This window comes from Microtus pennsylvanicus (genome assembly GCF_037038515.1).
Source record: "Microtus pennsylvanicus isolate mMicPen1 chromosome Y unlocalized genomic scaffold, mMicPen1.hap1 SUPER_Y_unloc_3, whole genome shotgun sequence".
In the NCBI taxonomy this organism is placed as follows: domain Eukaryota; kingdom Metazoa; phylum Chordata; class Mammalia; order Rodentia; family Cricetidae; genus Microtus; species Microtus pennsylvanicus.
The window spans coordinates 3,197,376-3,221,960 of NW_027460881.1; positions in this window are offsets into that span (position 1 = coordinate 3,197,376).

The window sequence follows — 24,585 nt, forward strand, 5'->3', positions numbered from 1 at the left end:
TTATTTCAGAAATCAAAGGCAGTTGGGTTCAATCCTATGGTTAGCTGTTAGCTAGACACTGGAAGGATGGATTTGACTAAGAAAGGGAGACAGCATACATGGAGGCAGGTAACCTTTCCTTTGCAAAATGACCCATTTTGAGGCCTTACTTCAGGCTCTTCTCTTCTCCTAATCTTGGTTTTTTTATTAGTTTAGGAGAAGAATTAAAACTCCATTTACAGTATCTGTGAACCAGAATGAGTTAAGTATGTGTGACCAACTTGATGTCTGCCTGTCTGTCAACAGGGCCAGAGTTCAGGGGCTTCTGATGCATAGCACAGGAATGTCAGCCATCAATCTCTGGTCCACCTAACTCTACAGCATTAGAGTGGTCATGGTTGCTCATCTGATCTTCCTCATATGATCCCCATCCACAGAGATGTCAGAAAAATCCTCCCCTGAGAGTGCAAGTTCTTTACAAATGAAAGATTATACAACAGAAGACACATGGGAGATTTATATGGGCAAGCTGTTGAGAGGATAAAGTGACAGAAGAAGTTTATTGATTAATTAAAGAAAGAATCCGCTTCAGCTGATAGGTTAGAACATAGGTAGGTGGAGTAAACAAAATAGAATGCCGGGAGGAAGAGGTAGTGAGCTCAGAGAAGCCATGCTCCCCTTTCCCCGGCAGATGCCATAGCTCTGCTCTCTGAGGCAGATGTCGATGCAGCCAGCCACCATGTCAGACATGCTGAATTTTTCCTGGTAAGTGCACCTCGTTATACTACACTGATTATTAGAAATGTGTTAAAAAGCTGAATCTAATGGGCCAGCAGTGTTTAAAAGAATACAGATTTTGTGTATTTATTTCAGGCATAACCTTCATGCGGCCGTGGTGCTGCGGACACAGTCTCGCTGCTCAAATAACTACAGAATGGCTTGCAGCCTTGTGGACAACTGAATCCACTGAAAGCCTGAGAAAGCTTGGGAAAGAGTAAAGCATGTTTTCTTGGTAGCAGCGAATTCTCGGTCTGCTCTGCTTGTTAGAAGAAAGCAAGGGCTCTCATCTCAAAGAGGCTTGCTGACTCAGCTTCAGCTGCAAAACCCTGCAGCCCTTAAGAGGTCCTGCCACACAACATTTAAATGGTGTTGATAAAAGCCAACTGAATGCTTGTATGTTTTAAGCAGTAGAAGGAAAAAAAAACGGTGTTGTTTTAAAATGCCGGCTTTCTGGGCCATCCTGCCTGGGCAAACTCTGACTGTTTGAGGAAGGAGGGCCAGCTACAGAAAGAGGGCTTGAGTGTTGTCTGTTGCAGCCTCTTTTATGGCAAGGACCTTGAAACACTGTAGACTTGTGGCACTGAATGCGGCTCTGTTCGGTACCTCAGCCACAAGGTTGGAATGGCAGAAAGCTAAGAAATGGGCTACATCTGGCCAGCAAAGCCACGGCTTTAGTCCTACTGAGATTGCTTGGTAAATGAAAGACTCATGTGGTCAGAAAAACAGAGAGAGAAATAGAGTAAAGAGAGATTCAAGACAAAGAAAATTTTTAAATGATTTACAGTGTGTTAAAAATATGTGCAGGCTAAAATTTGAAGTTCTTAAAGTTAAAAAAAGGAAGAGAGTTGTTGGGTGTGGTAGTACACACCTGTAAACCCAACACATGGGAGGCAGAGGGAGATTGACCTCTGTACCTTCAAGGTGAGGTAGCACATGCCTTTAATCCCAGTGCCTTGAAGGCAGAGACAAACAGATCTTTTGAGTTCAATGTGTAGTAGCATACACCTTTAATCCCAATGCCTGAAAGGCAGAGAGAGGCAGATCTCTGAGACTTCAAGGACAGACAGGTATACAGAGTTATTCCAGGTCAAAGATACAGAGAACCTGTCTCAAAAGGCAAAAAATAAAAAGGAAAAATAAACAAAATAGAGGTTTAATTGAAGCGCACAAAGATGGAAAACTCACAGCGAATTTTGATATTGTATGCTATTATGCTCTTTTTGAATCATTTGAATTTTGAGGTAGTAGCAATAGCTGCTAAAAGATGTTTCTTTATAAAAGCTGCTGAAATAATCCAACATAGATATTTTGAAAATGCCTTGACTTTGAAATTTGGATCTAAGGACATGATGCTTTGGAAAGGAGTTTCTATTTTGTTTTCACAGAGGGTGATAGTCTGTGGATGCCTCTATCCTAATATGGTAGGATGGACCACGCCCTACTTAAAGGTTGCTGTGAACACCTTTAAAAAATTGCTTCGCTCAACTGCCAACTGAGATAAATCAATAATGATGCCACCATTCAGCAGGAAGCATTTTGGAGAGAAAAAACTGCACCCACGTTCCCAAATATGGCTTATAAACATTCTTTTACATTTAAAGTGGGATGTGATATAGATATGAATATTTGCATTAGTATAGATTTTGCTTTACTGATAGAGATTTTAGGTCAATTTTGTTATATGTATATGCATTTTTGATCTTAATTAAGTATTGTGATTGTTTAGTTCATTTAAAAATATAATGTATATAGGTTGTTAATGGATAATCATTAATAATAGTCAAGATTGTAGTCATGTTAGTTAGATTTTCTAGCTACATAGATATATATATTCAGTTAGATAGGCATTATTCATATCTCTCTAGACTACAAAATAGGCTATTTCATGTTTTAGTACCTTAGGGTTTTTCATGAGAGTGAGACACTCTACTCTTGGCAACACATATCTACTTCAGGAAGAAGATGGGCATCAAAGAGGATCCTCATGGAGTTTGATAGCCATTTGGGGAAGAAACTGCTCTTGCCTGGATTGTTGCATAAACTGTACACAGAAAACACTCAGAGAGAGGACTACTGAACTTGCCTAAAGGTGAGATGATCTTTTCGTGTTCCTGATTCAGGAAAGGGTCAGCAAAACATTCTTCAAGACAAGCAGATAGTGACTGCCTTTGAAATTTCCTGCTTCATGGAAATGTCTGCTGGAAACTATGGGCCTGTAGGCTGAGGGTGGAAACACCAACGGTACAGAGGAACTTTGGGTGACTGTCCAGGCAGCGAGATGTCTCTGTCATTTCTAGAGTTTGAAAATGGCTTACTTTTTGTTTGCTTAGGTAATACTGTATTATTCTGGAGTCTCTGATGGAGTTGAAGAATAGATAGATAGATAGTTATAGTTTTCCATTGTTATGATAAAAGATAAAATAGATGTAAATATTGTAATTGTAATTCTTGCTCGATAACTGTTTTGTTATATGTAATTTTGCTATGTTAAAGTTAAAGATTCCGTTCTTGTTTAAACAGAAATAGGAGTAATGATGGAGTATAGGTCATTGGTTAATTAAATAAAGAAACTGTTTGGCCTGAAAGGTTAGAACATAGGTGGGTGGAATAAACATAAGAGAATGCTGGGAGGAATAGGAATTGAGCTTAGAGATGCCATGCACCTCTCCCATGGGCAGAAATGGTAGCTCTGCACTCTGAGGCAGATGGCGATACAGCCAGCCACCAGGTCAGACATGCTAAATCTTTCCTTCTAAGCGCATCTCGTGCTGCAACATACATTATTAGACATGGGTTAAGAGGCCTAAAATAATGGAGTAGGCAGTGTTGAAATGAATAGTTTTGTGTTGTTATTTCGGAGCATAACCTTACAAGGCGGCCCCATGGGGATGCAGCCCTGCTGCTCAAATTTCTACAATCAAGGGGGAAATGGAAGAAGGGAAAAAAGAAGAGAGAGAGACAGGGAAGAATGGATGAATTCAATCATTCGTTGGAAAAATGAGTGAAGCAATGAATGAGGAGACCTAGTAGGAAAAAATGTGCTGCATTCCCTCAGAGTGTCAGGTCAAATTAAGGATTGACAAGGTTTTCCACTAAGGAGGAGGCTTATTCCATTTTACCTTCTTTGTGCTCCAGGCCCACCCACAAGAGTGATGATGAGGACAGGGAGAAGAAGAGGAGAGTGTGTACCAGAATTCCTTGGTACAATTTCTCACCCAAATTGTAGCCAAATCACCTGACCTGGGACAGCTGATCTATATGCTGTACCCTAACTCCCAGTTTGACAACTCTAACATTTTAACCAAGTTTGTGAAGATGAAGGAACCAAAAATAGCCCAGTTACAGGATGGCAGGTTCCTTACAGGATGGGAGTCAGACATCAGTACCATACTGGTATTTGGCGGTTTGATGGGTGTGTGGGGTCTTTGCCGGACTCCTCCTAGCATCATGGATTCCCTACTTTACTGATATTATGGAGTTCGGTGCATTCATCATATGTGTGCATGTCACACACTAGTGGGCATCATATGTACATGTTTATCCTGTGTGTGGGTGAGTGTGTTCATGAGTTTTATAGCCCAAGTACTACAGAACATGATCAATGAAAGGGAACACTGTTTTCCAGATATGGCAGGGCAATTATTTAAATGAACTGACAAGGGTTGGAGGGCATGGATAAGACCTATGAGAGTTCAAGGCATACCGAATCCAGGCATGACAAAGTAGGTGGCAGACAGAATTCTGGCAAAACTAAGTAGGTAGCTTGATGTCCAACTTACTGGAGAAGAGCAACTGAGCGGAGACACTTTTCACTAAGCAACATGCTCTAGTGGAAATCAAACATCCTTTGACTTACAGCCAGTACGAATTAAACCTTTCATCAAATGAAACCTAATTTTCTCTGATTTTAATTATACATTTGTATCCCTTCCTGATTAATCTACTCTTTATCCTCTTAAGTCCCAATACCTCACGCTGATATCGGTCACATCTTTCCATTTGACATGGTTTTCCTTCCAGCTTCATACCGCCCCGAGATCATACAACTTTTTGTCCCCTCTCCACTGCTTCCTTGACAGGCATCTTGTCCTTTACCACACCACGCTTCCCCAGTCTTTTACTCTCCAAGGGAAAAGACCATAAATCCTGCTTTGTTTTGAGGCATGTATTTCTGTGATGCCCCATCCACCAAACACAATCCATCATTGACCAAATAACACATGTTAACAAATTTTTATTCTTTGAGAAAGAATAATCCATTGGAAAAGATACCAGGATTCATAGAAGACCTGAGGTATCTCTGAAAAAACACATTCCCAAAGAGAGCATTAAGTCTGCCCCTCAAAATTTGAGAATTTCACTTTAACAGATCTTCACCAAATCATAGACATAGATATGGAAGTCATTATCAAACTTGATGAAATACACAGAAGGTTTGTTGGGAACTTGGCAAATAATTTTACCTATCTCTTGGGTTCCATCTTTTTTGTTGTACGGCACTCTTTTGCCCTGCAAGGAATCCCTGCCTAATTCCAAAGTCACCTCTACTGGAGGACATTCAGGCGTGATGTGGAGGTTGCCTTCAATGGAATCATCATGATGGTGGTAAAGGTACAGGACCGGATCATTCTCGTTGACAATGTAGAAACAGATCGTTATAGTCTGCACCTCATCTGGGACCACGCCACTCCACTCTTCCTTAGAGCCTGGCAGATGTGGAGGTTGCCTTCCAGGTAGTCATCCAGGAGGTGGTAAATGTACAAGACCGGATCTTTCTTGTAGGTAATATAAAACCAGGTCTTCATGATTGGTACCTCTTCTAGGACCATCCCGTTCCAGTCATTCTTAGAGCCATTTGTGCCCATGAATGTATGTTTCACTGCTCTGCCAACTATGGTGTTTGAGAGATGAGTGTCTGTCACCTGAGGAAATGGCACATTATTAGGCAGGATCTTCAGGTTTAAAATCCTTTCATCACTATGAAGCTCCAATCCCATCATATTTCAACAAATAGAGAGAGGGATATGTTGGCAGTTGATCTAGAATGATGGCTTTCCAATGGGTGACTGGTTCATTGGCTTCCTTCCAGCCATGAGAAATTCTGCGGCCAACAATATTCTCCAGGGCCTCAAAAGGCTTACTAAGTTTTTGCTTCTGGAGCGATGGCCCATTCTTCTTCTGGAGATGTGGCATGCAACTCATACTAAGAGGCATCTTCATCGTGGCGGGAGACTTTCTGTGATAGGCCACAGCACTCCTGTTCCACTGTCTCTTGGCTCTGTTTCTGTACTTGGGCTTCATAGATGCCAATCTCCGCATAGGAAGAACTCTTCAGTTTAACTCAGACACAAAGTGGTTTCCTCCACCATAAGTGCCTGCAAGGATAAGAAGGTGAGGATGTGAGGTCAAGGCTCTTTTTAGGAATAACTTTGGAGCAGGTGAAAAAGGCAGGGCTGAATAGATTTGGATACCTAAATGGAATATGTTCTTATGAAATTAATAGGAAAATTATCAAACTCTTGTCTACAGCTCAGTATATGTGTATCAGAGACATATTCCTGCTGCAAAATGCAATTGACCTCTACTGAGAAACCTACTTCCTGACTTACTATATCAATGACAGAGGAAGCTATGTCTATACCTAAAGTGAGAAAGAAATATCTGAACAGATGGCAAAGAATTCAAAGAACAGCCACTCCTCTCCTTACCACTCAAGCTACTGGTTAGTTGGCTGATTTATAACCACCTGCCCAAGGTCATGGCACTCCAGTCCACTGGCTATCTCTATTGTGTCTCCTGATCCAGATCCAGGTTGATTACATAAAGATATTCTGTATCTTCATTAGAGAAGTGAGTACTGTGAGTCAAACTGCCAAAAGAAAGAAACATTAATCTGTGCAACAGCACCTATTAGAAATAATTATCTTTTAAAACACATAGGGACAAAGAGGATCTTTGCCATTTAAGTGGACTGAGGAATTGGACATTTTTAGCAAAGATAGAGTGGGGAGAAGACCTGACATTAACCGTCCCCCAGCTATCAAATATAGGAGCTGTTAACGACATACATTTTGGACCCAGAGCAGATTTGAAAGAAACCTTTCTTTGACTACAGAGGTCCTAGTTGCTTCCTAAACATATTTACCAAAAGAAAATATCTTGGCTCTCTAGATTCCAACTTCTGGAAATTCGGTTGAACAGTTGTGGAGCCCAAGAGCTGAACTGACCTCCTCAGCCACAGTGAAGATAGTAAGCCCACCTTCACAGAAGACTAGTGCTTCATGTGCAACAGAGTTGCCACCCCCAACAAAAGCTTTGTGACATCATCAAGGCTCTACGTATGTCATAAAACTCCTCCTAGCCAGGTTTCTTCCCTACTAACCCCCAGAAATATCCAGCATACAGGTCCTAAAATGCTGCTCATACAGCCCCATGAAGACCCAAAATAAAAACCCCAATCTTCTTCCCAATTACTTGAGTCATATTTTCCAAGTAACTCAACCCCTTTATGTGTTTTTTATTTTTCTGTAAAATAATTTTTGGTCTGAGTCAACAACTCACGTGAATGTTTTTTTTCCTACCTCCAATGTCCTCATTGGTTATTTTCTATTGATTTTTCCATTACTTCATAATAATAATTATCAAATGTTCCACTTCTCTTCCTCCTCCCACATTCTTCTTGCTCCGCAAATAAACCTCTCCACTCAAACACCAGTCCAAATAGAGGGCAGGGTACTTTGAGCTGTGGGAAGTCCAAGCCCACCCTTCATCCATCCAGATTTAGCAAGGTATGCATCCACAAAAAATATGATCACAAAAAGCCAGTGTATGATATGCAGACAATTGCAAGTGCCATTATCTTTGGCTTCTCCGTCTGCCCCAATTGTCAGCCACATTCACAGCTTCCAGTTTGATCCCATGTTCTTTCATTCCCAGGTCACTGGATTAGTTGAAATCCCCTTAGTTCAGGCACAGTGTCTCATAGTGTGGACCAAGCCCTTATATTCCTGACATCCTTGCTCTTTTTCTCCATCCATCTGCTCTTCCACTGGAGCTTGGAAGCTCCATCTAGTTTTCTGATTTTGACCCTGACTTGATCTCCATCATTTGCCAAACAAAAGTTCCATGGTGCTTTTCAAGATAGTCAGTCATCAGTCTGACTATGGGACAAGGCACATATAGTTCCAAGGGACATGTCACAGTGCGGTCAACTTCTCCTCCCTGCTTAAGTACCTAGAGAGGGTCACCCTTTGGCCTGAGAACCACTCGAGAGATATCGATCTTGACATCCCCAGAATGGCCCCATAAATTGAGATATCATCAGTGTAAGTGCATTAACTTGTGTGTGTTTGTGTGTGTGTATTTAAATCACAATAACAAATGGATTGTAATATTGAAGTTTCTTCTCATCTTGAGAAGAATATTTGCTACAGAAAAACTCTCACAGTCATAGTGAGAGTGTAAACTATCTAAGAAAGGAGAAATAACTGGAGGAATCCCCCAGGAGTTAGGCTCAGTGTCCCAGGAATTACACCCAACGAAAGTCAATGAACTCAGTGATGGAAGATAAAACCCAGACTAAATAAAACCCTAAATCATTTAGGTGGAACATGAGATACTCTTACAACAGTTACAAGAGGTCTAAAATGCCTGGACTGGAAGATAAGGGGAACACAATGACGTGGAGCTGAGAGTGCATGGCAAAACTGATTGGATCTGGCAAAAATTATGTAAGCATACCAAGGAAACCACCAGTGGGACAAAACCCTAAGAAATCTGTATGACAACATATCATGTTGAACATAATGAGATTTATAGACAAAGGAAAGATCTTAATTATGTCACTGTCACACAGGTGATGATGAACCAGTTCCATCGTAGAGTGACTCCCTGCTGTGTTAAAGATAACCTGTCAATTCTGTCTAGTCAGTTACAAGGAAATTTGCATTAAGTGCACAGATTAACTATCAGCATCATTTACTGCACAATCAAAGGCAAGGCAAAGAAATCATAGACATGTTGTTGAATGCTGATTATGTTATTGGGAGTTTTGATGGGTTTTTTTCTTAAAGGGAAATCATCGGTGACTCTCATGCATGAAGCAGATCCTTTCTCTGTGATGTTACCTGAATAGCCACTGAGACACCAGCCCATTGAGTTGTGGTCTCTCTCTCTTTTAAAAAGCAACTTCTACCTTCAGCTTGATCTCTTGCTTGAGCTTCCCTTCCGGCTACTAGGCTCCTTTTCTGATCCTGCAGAGGGCTTTTGTCAGGGATTGTGATCTCTAAGTTTTTCCCCTTTCAAGAACTTATCATTCTATTAATCACAATTCTAAACTACTGTGGGAGTTTGTTTGTGACTTATGCCTTCACATGTGATACAAGCGACCTGTGTGTATAGGGTCTTCTCTCTGTTCATGTGGGGAAGGCATGGCAGCAGGAGTAGATGGCTGCTCATTCTCTGTAAGGAAATCAGTAAACAGTGGGCACCAAGTACAAGGATGTCCTGAAATATTAAGTCTTGTCCTTTCAAGGCCCCAAAGCCTCCAGCTAGGTTCAGGGTCACGACAATCTCCAAAACCCACTGAGCATGAAGTATTCAGAACCAGAAGCCTGTGTGTGCCATATCACATAAATTCATCGTGAGTACAACAATCTGTTTTTTTTTTTAATTCTAAATTATTTTGTCCCATCAGAACGATCTATATTACCAATTAACCAAATTTGCTGCATCTTTGGTGTCCTAGAATTGCTTTAAATTGTTGCTGGGACAGTCTTACAAACCTTCCTGTGCTGTAATGAGACCTTAAGGGGACAGCACTTATTTCAGAAATCAAAGGCAGTTGGGTTCAATCCTATGGTTAGCTGTTAGCTAGACACTGGAAGGATGGATTTGACTAAGAATGGGAGACAACATACATGGAGGCAGGTAACCTTTCCTTTGCAAAATGACCCATTTTGAGGCCTTACTTCAGGCTCTTCTCTTCTCCTAATCTTGGTTTTTTTATTAGTTTAGGAGAAGAATTAAAACTCCATTTACAGTATCTGTGAACCTGAATGAGTTAAGTATGTGTGACCAACTTGATGTCTGCCTGTCTGTCAACAGGGCCAGAGTTCAGTGGCATCTGATGCATAGCACAGGAATGTCAGCCATCAATCTCTGGTCCACCTAACTCTACAGCATTAGAGTTGTCATGGTTGCTCATCTGATCTTCCTCATATGATCTCCATCCACAGAGATGTCAGAAAAATCCTCCCCTGAGAGTGCAAGTTCTTTACAAATGAAAGATTATACAACAGAAGACACATGGGAGATTTCTATGGGCAAGCTGTTGAAAGGATAAAGTGACAGAAGAAGTTTATTGATTAATTAAAGAAAGAATCCGCTTCAGCTGATAGGTTAGAACATAGGTAGGTGGAGTAAACAAAATAGAATGCGGGAGCAAGAGGGAGTGAGCTCAGAGAAGCCATGCTCCCCTCTCCCCGGCAGATGCCATAGCTCTGCTCTCTGAGGCAGATGTCGATGCAGCCCGCCACCATGTCAGACATGCTGAATTTTTCCTGGTAATTGCACCTCGTTATACTACACTGATTATTAGAAATGGGTTAAAATGCTGAATCTAATGGGCCAGCAGTGTTTAAAAGAATACAGTTTTTGTGTATTTATTTCAGGCATAACCTTCATGCGGCCATGGTGCTGGGGACACAGCCTCGCTGCTCAAATAACTACAGAATGGCTTGCAGCCTTGGGGACAACTGAATCCACTGAAAGCCTGAGAAAGCTTGGGAAAGAGGAAAGCATGTTTTCTTGGTAGCAGGGATTTCTCGGTCTGCTCTGCTTGCTAGAAGAAAGCAAGGGCTCTCATCTAAAAGAGGCTTGCTGACTCAGCTTCAGCTGCAAAACCCTGCAGCCCTTAAGAGGTCCTGCCACACAACATTTAAATGGTGTTGATAAAAGCCAACTGAATGCTTGTATGTTTTCAGCAGTAGCAGGAAAAAAAAAAAACTGTGTTGTTTTAAAATGCCGGCTTTCTGGGCCATCCGGCCTGGGCAAACTCTGACTGTTTGAGGAAGGATGGCCAGCTACAGAAAGAGGGCTTGAGTGTTGTCTGTTGCAGCCTCTTTGATGGCAAGGACCTTGAAACACTGTAGACTTGTGGCACTGAATGCGGCTCTGTTCGGTACCTCAGCCACAAGGTTGGAATGGCAGAAAGCTAAGGAAAGGGCTACATCTGGCCAGCAAAGCCACGGCTTTAGTCCTACTGAGATTGCTTGGTAAATGAAAGACTCATGTGGTCAGAAAAACAGAGAGAGAAATAGAGTAAAGAGAGATTCAAAGACAAAGAAAATTTTTAAATGATTTACAGTGTGTTAAAAATATGTGCAGGCTAAAATTTGAAGTTCTTAAAGTTAAAAAAAGGAAGAGAGTTGTTGGGTGTGGTAGTACACACCTGTAAACCCAACACATGGGAGGCAGAGGGAGATTGACCTCTGTACCTTCAAGGTGAGGTAGCACACGCCTTTAATCCCAGTGCCTTGAAGGCAGAGACAAACAGATCTTTGTGAGTTCAATGTGTAGTAGCATACACCTCTAATCCCAATGCCTGAAAGGCAGAGAGAGGCAGATCTCTGAGACTTCAAGGACAGACAGGTATACAGAGTTATTCCAGGTCAAAGATACAGAGAACCTGTCTCAAAAGGCAAAAAATAAAAAGGAAAAATAAACAAAATAGAGGTTAAATTGAAGCGCACAAAGATGGAAAATTCACAGCGAATTTTGATATTGTATGCTATTATGCTCTTTTTGAATCATTTGAATTTTGAGGCAGTAGCAATAGCTGCTCAAAGATGTTTCTTTATAAAAGCTGCTGAAATAATCCAACATAGATATTTTGAAAATGTCTTGACTTTGAAATTTGGATCTAAGGACATGATGCTTTGGAAAGGAGTTTCTATTTTGTTTTCACAGAGGGTGATAGTCTGTGGATGCCTCTATCCTAATATGGTAGGATGGACCACGCCCTATTTGAAGGTTGCTGTGAACACCTTTAAAAAATTGCTTCACTCAACTGCCAACTGAGATAAATCAATAATGATGCCACCATTCAGCAGGAAGCATTTTGGAGAGAAAAAACTGCACCCACGTTCCCAAATATGGCTTATAAACGTTCTTTTACATTTAAAGTGGGATGTGATATAGATATGAATATTTGCATTAGTATAGATTTTGCTTTACTGGTAGAGATTTTAGGTCAATTTTTTTTATATGTACATGCATTTTTGATCTTCATTAAGGTATTGTGATTGTGTAGTTCATTTAAAAATATAATGTGTATAGGTTATTAATGGATAATCATTAATAATAGTCAAGTTTGTAGTCATTTTAGTTAGATTTTCTAGCTACATAGATATATATATTTCAGTTAGATAGGCATTATTCATATCTCTCTAGACTACAAAATAGGCTACTTAATGTTTTAGTACCTTAGGGTTTTTCATGACAGTGAGACACTCTACTCTTGGCAGCACATATCTACTTCAGGAAGAAGATGGGCATCAAAGAGGATCCTTATGGAGTTTGATAGCCATTTGGGGAAGAAACTGCTCTTGCCTGGATTGTTGCATAAACTGTACACAGAAAACACTCAGAGAGAGGACTACTGAACTTGCCTAAACGTGAGATGATCTTTTCGTGTTCCTGATTCAGGGAAGCGTCATCAAAACATTCTTCAAGACAAGCAGATAGTGACTGCCTTTGAAATTTCCTGCTTCATGGAAATGTCTGCTGGAAACTATGGACCTGTAGGCTGAGGATGGAAACACCAACAGTACAGAGGAACTTTGGGTGACTGTCCAGGCAGCGAGATGTCTCTGTCATTTCTAGAGTTTGAAAATGGCTTACTTTTTGTTTGCTTAGGTAATACTGTATTACTCTGGAGTCTCTGATGGAGTTGAAGAATAGATAGATAGTTATAGTTTTCCATTGTTATGATAAAAGATAAAATAGATATAAATATTGTAACTGTAATTCTTGCTTGATAACTGTTGTGTTATATGTAATTTTGCTATGTTAAAGTTAAAGATTCCGTTCTTGTTTAAACAGAAATAGGAGTAATGATGGAGTATAGGTCACTGGTTAATTAAATAAAGAAACTGTTTGGCCTGAAAGGTTAGAACATAGGTGGGTGGAATAAACATAAGAGAATGCTGGGAGGAATAGGAATTGAGCTTAGAGATGCCATGCACCTCTCCCATGGGCAGAAATGGTAGCTCTGCACTCTGAGGCAGATGGCGATACAGCCAGCCACCAGGTCAGACATACTAAATCTTTCCTTCTAAGCGCACCTCGTGCTGCAACATACATTATTAGACATGGGTTAAGAGGCTGAAAATAATGGGGCAGGCAGTGTTGAAATGAATAGTTTTGTGTTGTTGTTTCGTGGCCTGACCTTACAAGGCGGCCCCATGGGGATGCAGCCCTGCTGCTCAAATTTCTACAATCAAGGGGGAAATGGAAGAAGGGAAGAAAGAAGAGAGAGAGACAAGGAAGAATGGATGAATTCAATCATTCATTGGAAAATTGAGTGAACCAATGAATGAGGAGACCTAGTAGGAAAAAATGTGCTGCATTCCCTCAGAGTCAGGTCAAATTAAGGATTGACAAGGTTTTCCACTAAGGAGGAGGCTTATTCCATTTTACCTTCTTTGTGCTCCAGGCCCACCCACAAGAGTGATGATGAGGACAGCGAGAAGAAGAGGAGAGGGTGTACCAGAATTCCCTGGTACAATTTCTCACCCAAATTGTAGCCAAATCACCTGACCTGGGACAGCTGATCTACATGCTGGACCCTAACTCCCAGTTTGACAACTCTAACATTTTAACCAAGTTTGTGAAGATGAAGGAACCAAAAATAGGCCAGTTACAGGATGGCAGGTTCCTTACAGGATGGGAGTCAGACATCAGTACCATACTGGTATTTGGCGGTTTGATGGGTGTGTGGGGTCTTTGCCAGACTCCACCTAGCATCATGGATTCCCTACTTTACTGATATTATGGAGTTCGGTGCATTCATCATATGTGTGCATGTCACACACTAGTGGGCTTCATATGTACATGCTTATCCTGTGTGTGGGTGAGTGTGTTCATGAGTTTTATAGCCCAAGTACTACAGAACATGATCAATGAAAGGGAACACTGTTTTCCAGGTATGGCAGGGCAATTATTTAAATGAACTGACAAGGGTTGGATGGCATGGATAAGACCTATGAGAGTTCAAGGCATACCGAATCCAGGCATGACAAAGTAGGTGGCAGACAGAATTCTGGCAAAACTAAGTAGGTAGCTTGATGTCCAACTTGCTGGAGAAGAGCAACTGAGCGGAGACACTTTTCACTAAGCAACATGCTCTCGTGGAGATCAAACATCCTTTGACTTACAGCCAGTACGAATTAAACCATTCATCAAATGAAACCTAATTTTCTCTGATTTTGAGTAGACATTTGTGTCCCTTCCTGATTAATCTACTCTTTATCCTCTTAAGTCCCAATACCTCACGCAGATATCGGTCACACCTTTCCATTTGACATGGTTTTCCATCAAGCTTCGTACCGCCCCGAGATCATACAACTTTTTGTCCCCTCTCCACTGCTTCCTTGACAGCCATCTTGTCCTTTACCACACCACGCATCCCCAGTCCTTTACTCTCCAAGGGGAAATACCATAAATCCTGCTTTGTTTTGAGGCATGTATTTCTGTGATGCCCCATCCACCAAACACAATCCCTCATTGACCAAATAACACAACATGTTAACAAATTTTTATTCTTTGAGAAAGAATAATCCATTGGAAAGATACCAGGATTCATAGAAGACTTGAGGTATCTCTGAAAAAAACACATTCCCAAAGAGAGAATTACGTCTGCCCCTCAAAATTTGAGAATTTCACTTTAACAGATCTTCACCAAATCATAGACATAGATATGGAAGTCATTATCAAACTTGATGAAATACACAGAAGGTTTGTTGGGAACTTGGCAAATAATATTACCTATCTGTTGGGTTCCATCTTTTTTGTTGTACTGCACTCTTTTGCCCTCCAAGGAATCCCTGCCTAATTCCAAAGTCACCTATACTGGAGGACATTCAGGCGTGATGTGGAGGTTGCCTTCAATGGAATCATCATGATGGTGGTAAAGGTACAGGACCGGATCATTCTCGTTGACAATGTAGAAACAGGTCGTTATTGTCTGCACCTCACCTGGGACCACGCCACTCCACTCTTCCTTAGAGCCTGGCATGATGTGGAGGTTGCCTTCCAGGTAGTCATCCAGGAGGTGGTAAATGTACAAGACCGGATCTTTCTTGTAGGTAATATAAAACCAGGTCTTCATGATTGGCACCTCTTCTAGGACCATCCCGTTCCAGTCATTCTTAGAGCCATTTGTGCCCATGAATGTATGTTTCACTGCTCTGCCAACTATGGTGTTTGAGAGATGAGTGTCTGTCACCTGAGGAAATGGCACATTATTAGGCAGGATCTTCAGGTTTAAAATCCTTTCATCACTATGAAGCTCCAAGCCATAGACACAATCAATCCCATCATATTTCAACAAATAGAGAGAGGGATATGTTGGCAGTTGATCTAGAATGATGGCTTTCCAATGGGTGACAGGTTCATTGGCTTCCTTCCAGCCATGAGAAATTCTGCGGCCAACAATATTCTCCAGGGCCTCAAAAGGCTTACTAAGTTTTTGCTTCTGGAGCGATGGCCCATTCTTCTTCTGGAGATGTGGCATGCCACTCATACTAAGAGGCATCTTCATCATGGCGGGAGACTTTCTGTGACAGGCCACAGCACTCCTGTTCCACTGTCTCTTGGCTCTGTTTCTGTGCTTGGGCTTCATAGCTGCCAATCTCTGCATAGGAAGAACTCTTCAGTTTAAATCAGACACAAAGTGGTTTCCTCCACCATAAGTGCCTGCAAGGATAAGAAGGTGAGGATGTGAGGTCAAGGCTCTTTTTAGGAATAACTTTGGAGCAGGTGAAAAAGGCAGGGCTGAATAGATTTGGATACCTAAATGTAATATGTTCTTAAGAAATTAATAGGAAAAGTATCAAACTCTTGTCTACAGCTCAGTATATGTGTATCAGAGACATATTCCTGCTGCAAAATGCAATTGACCTCTACTGAGAAACCTACTTCCTGACTTACTATATCAATGAGAGAGGAAGCTATGCCTATACCTAAAGTGAGAAAGAAATATCTGGACAGATGGCAAAGAATTCAAAGAACAGCCACTCCTCTCCTTACCACTCAAGCTACTGGTTAGTTGGCTGATCTATAACCACCTGCCCAGGTCATGGCACTCCAGTCCACTGGCTCTCTCTATTGTGTCTCCTGATCCAGATCCAGGTTGATTACATAAAGATATTCTGTATCTTCATTAGAGAAGTGAGTACTGTGAGTCAAACTGCCAAAAGAAAGAAACATTAATCTGTGCAACAGCACCTATTAGAAATAATTATCTTTTAAAACACATATGGACAAAGAGGATCTTTGCCATTTAAGTGGACTGAGGAATTGGACATTTTTAGCAAAGATAGAGTGGGGAGAATACCTGACATTAACCGTCCCCCAGCTATCAAATATAGGAGCTGTTAACGACATACATTTTGGACCCAAAGCAGATTTGAAAGAAACCTTTCTTTGACTACAGAGGTCCTAGTTACTTCCTAAACATATTTACCAAAAGAAAATATCTTGGCTCTCTAGATTCCAACTTCTGGAAATTCGGTTGAACAGTTGTGGAGCCCAAGAGATGAACTGACCTCCTCAGCCACCGTGAAGATAGTAAGCCCACCTTCACAGAAGACCAGTGCTTCATGTGGAACACAGTTGCCACCCCAACCAAAGCTTTGTGACATCATCAAGGCTCTACTTATGTCATAAAACTCCTCCTAGCCAGGTTTCTTTCCTACTAACCCCCAGAAATATCCAGCATACAGGTCCTAAAATGCTGCTCATACAGCCCCAGGAAGACCCAAAATAAAAACCCCAATCTTCTTCCCAATTACTTGAGTCATATTTTCCAAGTAACTCAACCCCTTTATGTGTTTTTTTTTCTGTAAAATAATTTTTGGTCTTAATCAACAACTCACATGAATGCTTTTTTTTTCCTAGCTCCAATGTCCTCATTGGTTATTTTCTATTGATTTTTCCATTACTTCATAATAATAATTATCAAACTTTCCACTTCTCTTCCTCCTCACTTTTTCCAGGGTGATAGTCTGTGGATGCCTCTATCCTAATATGGTAGGATGGACCACGCCCTACTTAAAGGTTGCTGTGAACACCTTTAAAAAATTGCTTCGCTCAACTGCCAACTGAGATAAATCAATAATGATGCCACCATTCAGCAGGAAGCATTTTGGAGAGAAGAAACTGCACCCACGTTCCCAAATATGGCTTTTAAACGTTCTTTTACATTTAACGTGGGATGTGATATAGATATGAATATTTGCATTAGTATAGATTTTGCTTTTCTGAGAGAGATTTTAGGTCAATTTTGTTATATGTATATGCATTTTTGATCTTAATTAAGGTATTGTGATTGTGTAGTTCATTTAAAAATATAATGTATATAGGTTATTAATGGATAATCATTAATAATAGTCAAGTTTGTAGTCATGTTAGTTAGATTTTCTAGCTACATAGAGATATATATATTTCAGTTAGATAGGCATTATTCATATCTCTCTAGACTACAAAACAGGCTATTTAATGTTTTAGTACCTTAGGGTTTTTCATGACAGTGAGACACTCTACTCTTGGCAGCACATATCTACTTCAGGAAGAAGATGGGCATCAAAGAGGATCCTTATGGAGTTTGATAGCCATTTGGGGAAGAAACTGCTCTTGCCTGGATTGTTGCATAAACTGTACACAGAAAACACTCAGAGAGAGGACTACTGAACTTGCCTAAAGGTGAGATGATCTTTTCGTGTTCCTGATTCAGGAAAGGGTCAGCAAACATTCTTCAAGACAAGCAGATAGTGACTGCCTTTGAAATTTCCTGCTTCATGGAAATGTCTGCTGTAAACTATGGGCCTGTAGGCTGAGGATGGAAACACCAACGGTACAGAGGAACTTTGGGTGACTGTCCAGGCAGCGAGATGTCTCTGTCATTTCTAGAGTTTGAAAATGGCTTACTTTTTGTTTGCTTAGGTAATACTGTATTATTCTGGAGTCTCTGATGGAGTTGAAGAATAGATAGATAGTTATAGTTTTCCATTGTTATGATAAAAGATAAAATAGATATAAATATTGTAACTGTAATTCTTGCTTGATAACTGTTTTGTTATATGTAATTTTGCTATGTTAAAGTTAAAGATTCCGTTCTTGTTTAAACAGAAATAGGAGTAATGATGGAGTATAGGTCATTGGTTAATTAAATAAAGAAACTGTTTGGCCTGAAAGGTTAGAACATAGGTGGGTGGAATAGGAATAGGAATTGAGCTTAGAGATGCCATGCACCTCTCCCATGGGCAGAAATGGTAGCTCTACACTCTGAGGCAGATGGCGATACAGCCGGCCACCAGGTCAGACATGCTAAATCTTTCCTTCTAAGCGCACCTCGTGCTGCAACATACATTATTAGACATGGGTTAAGAGGCTGAAAATAATGGGGCAGGCAGTGTTGAAATGAATAGTTTTGTGTTGTTATTTCGGAGCATAACCTTACAAGGCGGCCGCATGGGGATGCAGCCCTGCTGCTCAAATTTCTACAATCAAGGGGGAAATGGAAGAAGGGAAGAAAGAAGAGAGAGAGACAAGGAAGAATGGATGAATTCAATCATTCCTTGGAAAAATGAGTGAACCAATGAATGAGGAGACCTAGTAGGAAAAAATGTGCTGCATTCCCTCAGGGAGTCAGGTCAAATTAAGGATTGACAAGGTTTTCCACTAAGGAGGAGGCTTATTCCATTTTACCTTCTTTGTGCTCCAGGCCCACCCACAAGAGTGATTATGAGGACAGGGAGAAGAAGAGGAGAGGGTGTACCAGAATTCCCTGGTACAATTTCTCACCCAAATTGTAGCCAAATCACCTGACCTGGGACAGCTGATCTACATGCTGGACCCTAACTCCCAGTTTGACATCTCTAACATTTTAACCAAGTTTGTGAAGATGAAGGAACCAAAAATAGCCCAGTTACAGGATGGCAGGTTCCTTACAGGATGGGAGTCAGACATCAGTACCATACTGGTATTCAGCGGTTTGATGGGTGTGTGGAGTCTTTTCCAGACTCCACCTAGCATCATGGATTCCCTACTTTACTGATATTATGGAGTTCGGTGCATTCATAATATGTGTGCATGTCACACACTAGTGGGCAACATATGTACATGTTTATCCTGTGTGTGGGTGAGTGTGTTCATGAGTTTTATAGCCCAAGTACTACAGAACATGATCAATGAATGGGAACACTGTTTTCCAGATATGGCAGGGCAATTATTTAAATGAACTGACAAGGGTTGGATGGCATGGATTAGACCTATGAGAGTTCAAGGCATACCGAATCCAGGCATGACAAAGTAGGTGGCAGACAGAATTCTGGCAAAACTAAGTAGGTAGCTTGATGTCCAACTTACTGGAGAAGAGCAACTGAGCGGAGACACTTTTCACTAAGCAACATGCTCTAGTGGAGATCAAACATTCTTTGACTTACAGCCAGTACGAATTAAACCATTCATCAAATGAAACCTAATTTTCTCTGATTTTGTGTATACATTTCTGTCCCTTCCTGATTAATCTACTCTTTATCCTCTTAAGTCCCAATACCTGACGCTGATGTCGGTCATATCTTTCCATTTGACATGGTTTTCCCTCAAGCTTCATACCGCCCCGAGATCATACAATTTTTGTCCCCTCTCCACTGCTTCCTTGACAGCCATCTTGTCCTTTACCACACCACGCATCCCCAGTCCTTTACTCTCCAAGGGGAAAAGACCATAAATCCTGCTTTGTTTTGAGGCATGTATTTCTGTGATGCCCCATCCACCAAACACAATCCATCGTTGACCAAATAACACAACATGTTAACAAATTTTTATTCTTTGAGAAAGAATAATCCATTGGAAAAGATACCAGGATTCATAGAAGACCTGAGGTATCTCTGAAAAACACATTCCCAAAGAGAGCATTAAGTCTGCCCCTCAAAATTTGAGAATTTCACTTTAACAGATCTTCACCAAATCATAGACATAGATATGGAAGTCATTATCAAACTTGATGAAATACACAGAAGGTTTGTTGGGAAGTTGGCAAATAATTATACCTATCTCTTGGGTTCCATCTTTTTTGTTGTACTGCACTCTTTTGCCCTCCAAGGAATCCCTGCCTAATTCCAAAGTCACCTCTACTGGAGGACATTCAGGCGTGATGTGGAGGTTGCCTTCAATGGAATCATCATGATGGTGGTAAAGGTACAGGACCGGATCATTCTCGTTGACAATGTAGAAACAGGTCGTTATGGTCTGCACCTCATCTGGGACCACGCCACTCCACTCTTCCTTAGAGCCTGGCATGATGTGGAGGTTGCCTTCCAGGTAGTCATCCAGGAGGTGGTAAATGTACAAGACGGGATCTTTCTTGTAGGTAATATAAAACCAGGTCTTCATGATTGGCACCTCTTCTAGGACCCTCCCGTTCCAGTCATTCTTAGAGCCATTTGTGCCCATGAATGTATGTTTCACTGCTCTGCCAACTATGGTGTTTGAGAGATGAGTGTCTGTCACCTGAGGAAATGGCACATTATTAGGCAGGATCTTCAGGTTTAAAATCCTTTCATCACTATGAAGCTCCAAGCCATAGACACAATCAATCCCATCATATTTCAACAAATAGAGAGAGGGATATGTTGGCATTTGATCTAGAATGATGGCTTTCCAATGGGTGACTGGTTCATTGGCTTCCTTCCAGCCATGAGAAATTCTGCGGCCAACAATATTCTCCAGGGCCTCAAAAGGCTTACTAAGTTTTTGCTTCTGGAGCGATGGCCCATTCTTCTTCTGGAGATGTGGCATGCAACTCATACTAAGAGGCATCTTTATCATGGCGGGAGATTTTCTGAGATAGGCCACAGCACTCCTGTTCCACTGTCTCTTGGCTCTGTTTCTGTGCTTGGGCTTCATAGCTGCCAATCTCTGCATAGGAAGAACTCTTCATTTTAAATCAGACACAAAGTGGTTTCCTCCACCATAAGAGCCTGCAAGGATAAGAAGGTGAGGATGTGAGGTCAAGGCTCTTTTTAGGAATAACTTTGGAGCAGGTGAAAAAGGCAGGGCTGAATAGATTCGGATACCTAAATGGAATATGTTCTTAAGAAATTAATAGGAAAAGTATCAAACTCTTGTCTACAGCTCAGTATATGTGTATCAGAGACATATTCCTGCTGCAAAATGCAATTGACCTCTACTGAGAAACCTACTTCCTGACTTACTATATCAATGAGAGACGAAGCTATGCCTATACCTAAAGTGAGAAAGAAATATCTGAACAGATGGCAAAGAATTCAAAGAACAGCCACTCCTCTCCTTACCACTCAAGCTACTGGTTAGTTGGCTGATCTATAACCACCTGCCCAAGGTCATGGCACTCCAGTCCACTGGCTCTCTCTATTGTGTCTCCTGATCCAGATCCAGGTTGATTACATAAAGATATTCTGTATCTTCATTAGAGAAGTGAGTACTGTGAGTCAAACTGCCAAAAGAAAGAAACATTAATCTGTGCAACAGCACCTATTAGAAATAATTATCTTTTAAAACACATATGGACAAAGAGGATCTTTGCCATTTAAGTGGACTGAGGAATTGGACATTTTTAGCAAAGATAGAGTGGGGAGAATACCTGACATTAACCGTCCCCCAGCTATCAAATATAGGAGCTGTTAACGACATAAATTTTGGACCCAGAGCAGATTTGAAAGAAACCTTTCTTTGACTACAGAGGTCCTAGTTGCTTCCTAAACATATTTACCAAAAGAAAATATCTTGGCTCTCTAGATTCCAACTTCTGGAAATTCGGTTGAACAGATGTGGAGCCCAAGAGCTGAACTGACCTCCTCAGCCACCGTGAATATAGTAAGCCCACCTTCACAGAAGACTAGTGCTTCATGTGGAACAGAGTTGCCACCCCCAACCAAAGCTTTGTGACATCATAAAGGCTCTACTTATGTCATAAAACTCCTCCTAGCCAGGTTTCTTCCCTACTAACCCCCAGAAATATCCAGCATACAGGTCCTAAAATGCTGCTCATACAGCCCCATGAAGACCCAAAATAAAAACCCCAATCTTATTCCCAATTACTTGAGTCATATTTTCCAAGTAACTCAACCCCTTTATGTCTTTTTTTATTCTGTAAAATAATTTTTCGTCTGAGTCAACAACTTACGTGAATGTTTTTTTTCCTACCTCCAATGTCCTCATTGGTTATATTCTATTGATTTTTCCATTACTTCATAATAATAATTATCAAACGTTCCACTTCTCTTCCTCCTCCCACATTCGTCTTGCTCCGAAAATAAACCTCTCCACTCAAACACCAGTCCAAATAGAGGGCAGGGTACTTTGAGCTGTGGGAAGTCCAAGCCCACCCTTCATCCATCCAGATTTAGCAAGGTATGCATCCACAAAAAATATGATCACAAAAAGCCAGTGTATGATATGCAGACAAGTGACAGTGCCATTATCTTTGGCTTCTCCGTCTGCCACAATTGTCAGCCACATTCAGAGCTTCCAGTTTGATCCCATGTTCTTTCATTCCCAGGTCACTGGATTAGTTGAAATCCCCTTAGTTCAGGCACAGTGTCTCATAGTGTGGACCAAGCCCTTATATTCCTGACATCCTTGCTCTTTTTCTCCATCCGTCTGCTCTTCCACTGGAGCTTGGAAGCTCCATCTAGTTTTCTGATTTTGACCCTGACTTGATCTCCATCATTTGCCAAACAAAAGTTCCATGGTGGTTTTCAAGATAGTCAGTCATCAGTCTGACTATGGGACAAGGCACACATAGTTCCTAGGGACATGTCACAGTGCGGTCAACTTCTTCTCCCTGCTTAAGTACCTAGAGAGGGTCACCCTATGGCCTTCTGAGAACCACTCGAGAGATATCGATCTTGACATCCCCAGAATATCCCCATAAATTGAGATATCATCAGTGTATGTGCATTTACTTGTGTGTGTGTGTTTGTGTGTGTGTATTTAAATCACAATAACAAATGGATAGTAATATTGAAGTTTCTTCTCATCTTGGGAAGAATATTTGCTACAGAAACACTCTCACAGTAATAGTGAGAGTGTAAACTGTCTCATCAAGGAGAAATAACTGGAGGAATCCCCCAGGAGTTAGGCTCAGTGTCCCAGGAATTATGCCCAAGGAAAGTCAATGAACTCAGTGATGGAAGATAAAACCCAGCCTAAATAAAATGCTAAATCATTTAGGTGGAACATGAGATACTCTTACAACAGTTACAAGAGGTCTAAAATGCCTGGACTGGAACATAAGGGGAACACAATGACGTGGAGCTGAGAGTGCATGGCAAAACTGATTGGATCTGGCAAAAAATATGTAAGCATACCAAGGAAACCACCAGTGGGACAAAACCCTAAGAAATCTGTATGACATCATATCATGTTGAACATAATGAGATTTATAGACAAAGGAAAGATCTTAATTATGTCACTGTCACACAGGTGATGATGAACCAGTTCCGTCGATGAGTGACTCCCTGCTGTTTATAAGATAACCTGTCAATTCTGTCTAGTCTGTTACAAGGAAATTTGCATTAATTGCACAGATTAACTATCAGCATCATTTACTGCACAATCAAAGGCAAGGCAAAGAAATCATAGACATGTTGTTGAATGCTGATGATGTTATTGGGAGTTTTGATGGGTTTTTTTCTTAAAGGGAAATCATCGGTGACTCTCACGCATGAACAGATCCTTTCTCTGTGATGTTTCCTGAATAGCCACTGAGATACCAGCCCATTGAGTTGTGGTCTCTCTCTCTTTTAAAAAGCAACTTCTACCTTCAGCTTGATCTCTTGCTTGAGCTTCCCTTCCGGCTACTAGGCTCCTTTTCTGATCCTGCAGAGGGCTTTTGTAAGGGATTGTGATCTCTAAGTTTTTCCCCTTTCAAGAACTAATCATTCTATTAATCACAATTCTAAACTGCTGTGGGAGTTTGTTTGTGACTTATGCCTTCACATGTGATACAAGCGACCTGTGTGTATAGGGTCTTCGCTCTGTTCATGTGGGGAAGGCATGGCAGCAGGAGTAGATGGCTGCTCATTCTCTGTAAGGAAATCAGTAAACAGTGGGCACCAAGTACAAGGATGTCCTGAAATATTAAGTCTTGTCCTTTCAAGGCCCCAAAGCCTCCAGCTAGGTTCAGGGTCACGACAATCTCCAAAACCCACCGAGCATGAAGTATTCAGAACCAGAAGCCTGTGTGTGCCATATCACGTAAATTCATCGTGAGTACACCAATCTGTTTTTTTTTTTTAATTCTAAATTATTTTGTCCATCAGAACGATCTATATTACCAATTAACCAAATTTGCTGCATCTTTGGTGTCCTAGAATTGCTTTAAATTGTTGCTGGGACAGTCTTACAAACCTTCCTGTGCTGTTATGAGGCCTTAAGGGGACAGCACTTATTACAGAAATCAAAGGCAGTTGGGTTCAATCCTATGGTTAGCTGTTAGCTAGACACTGGAAGGATGGATTTGACTAAGAAAGGGAGACAGCATACATGGAGGCAGGTAAC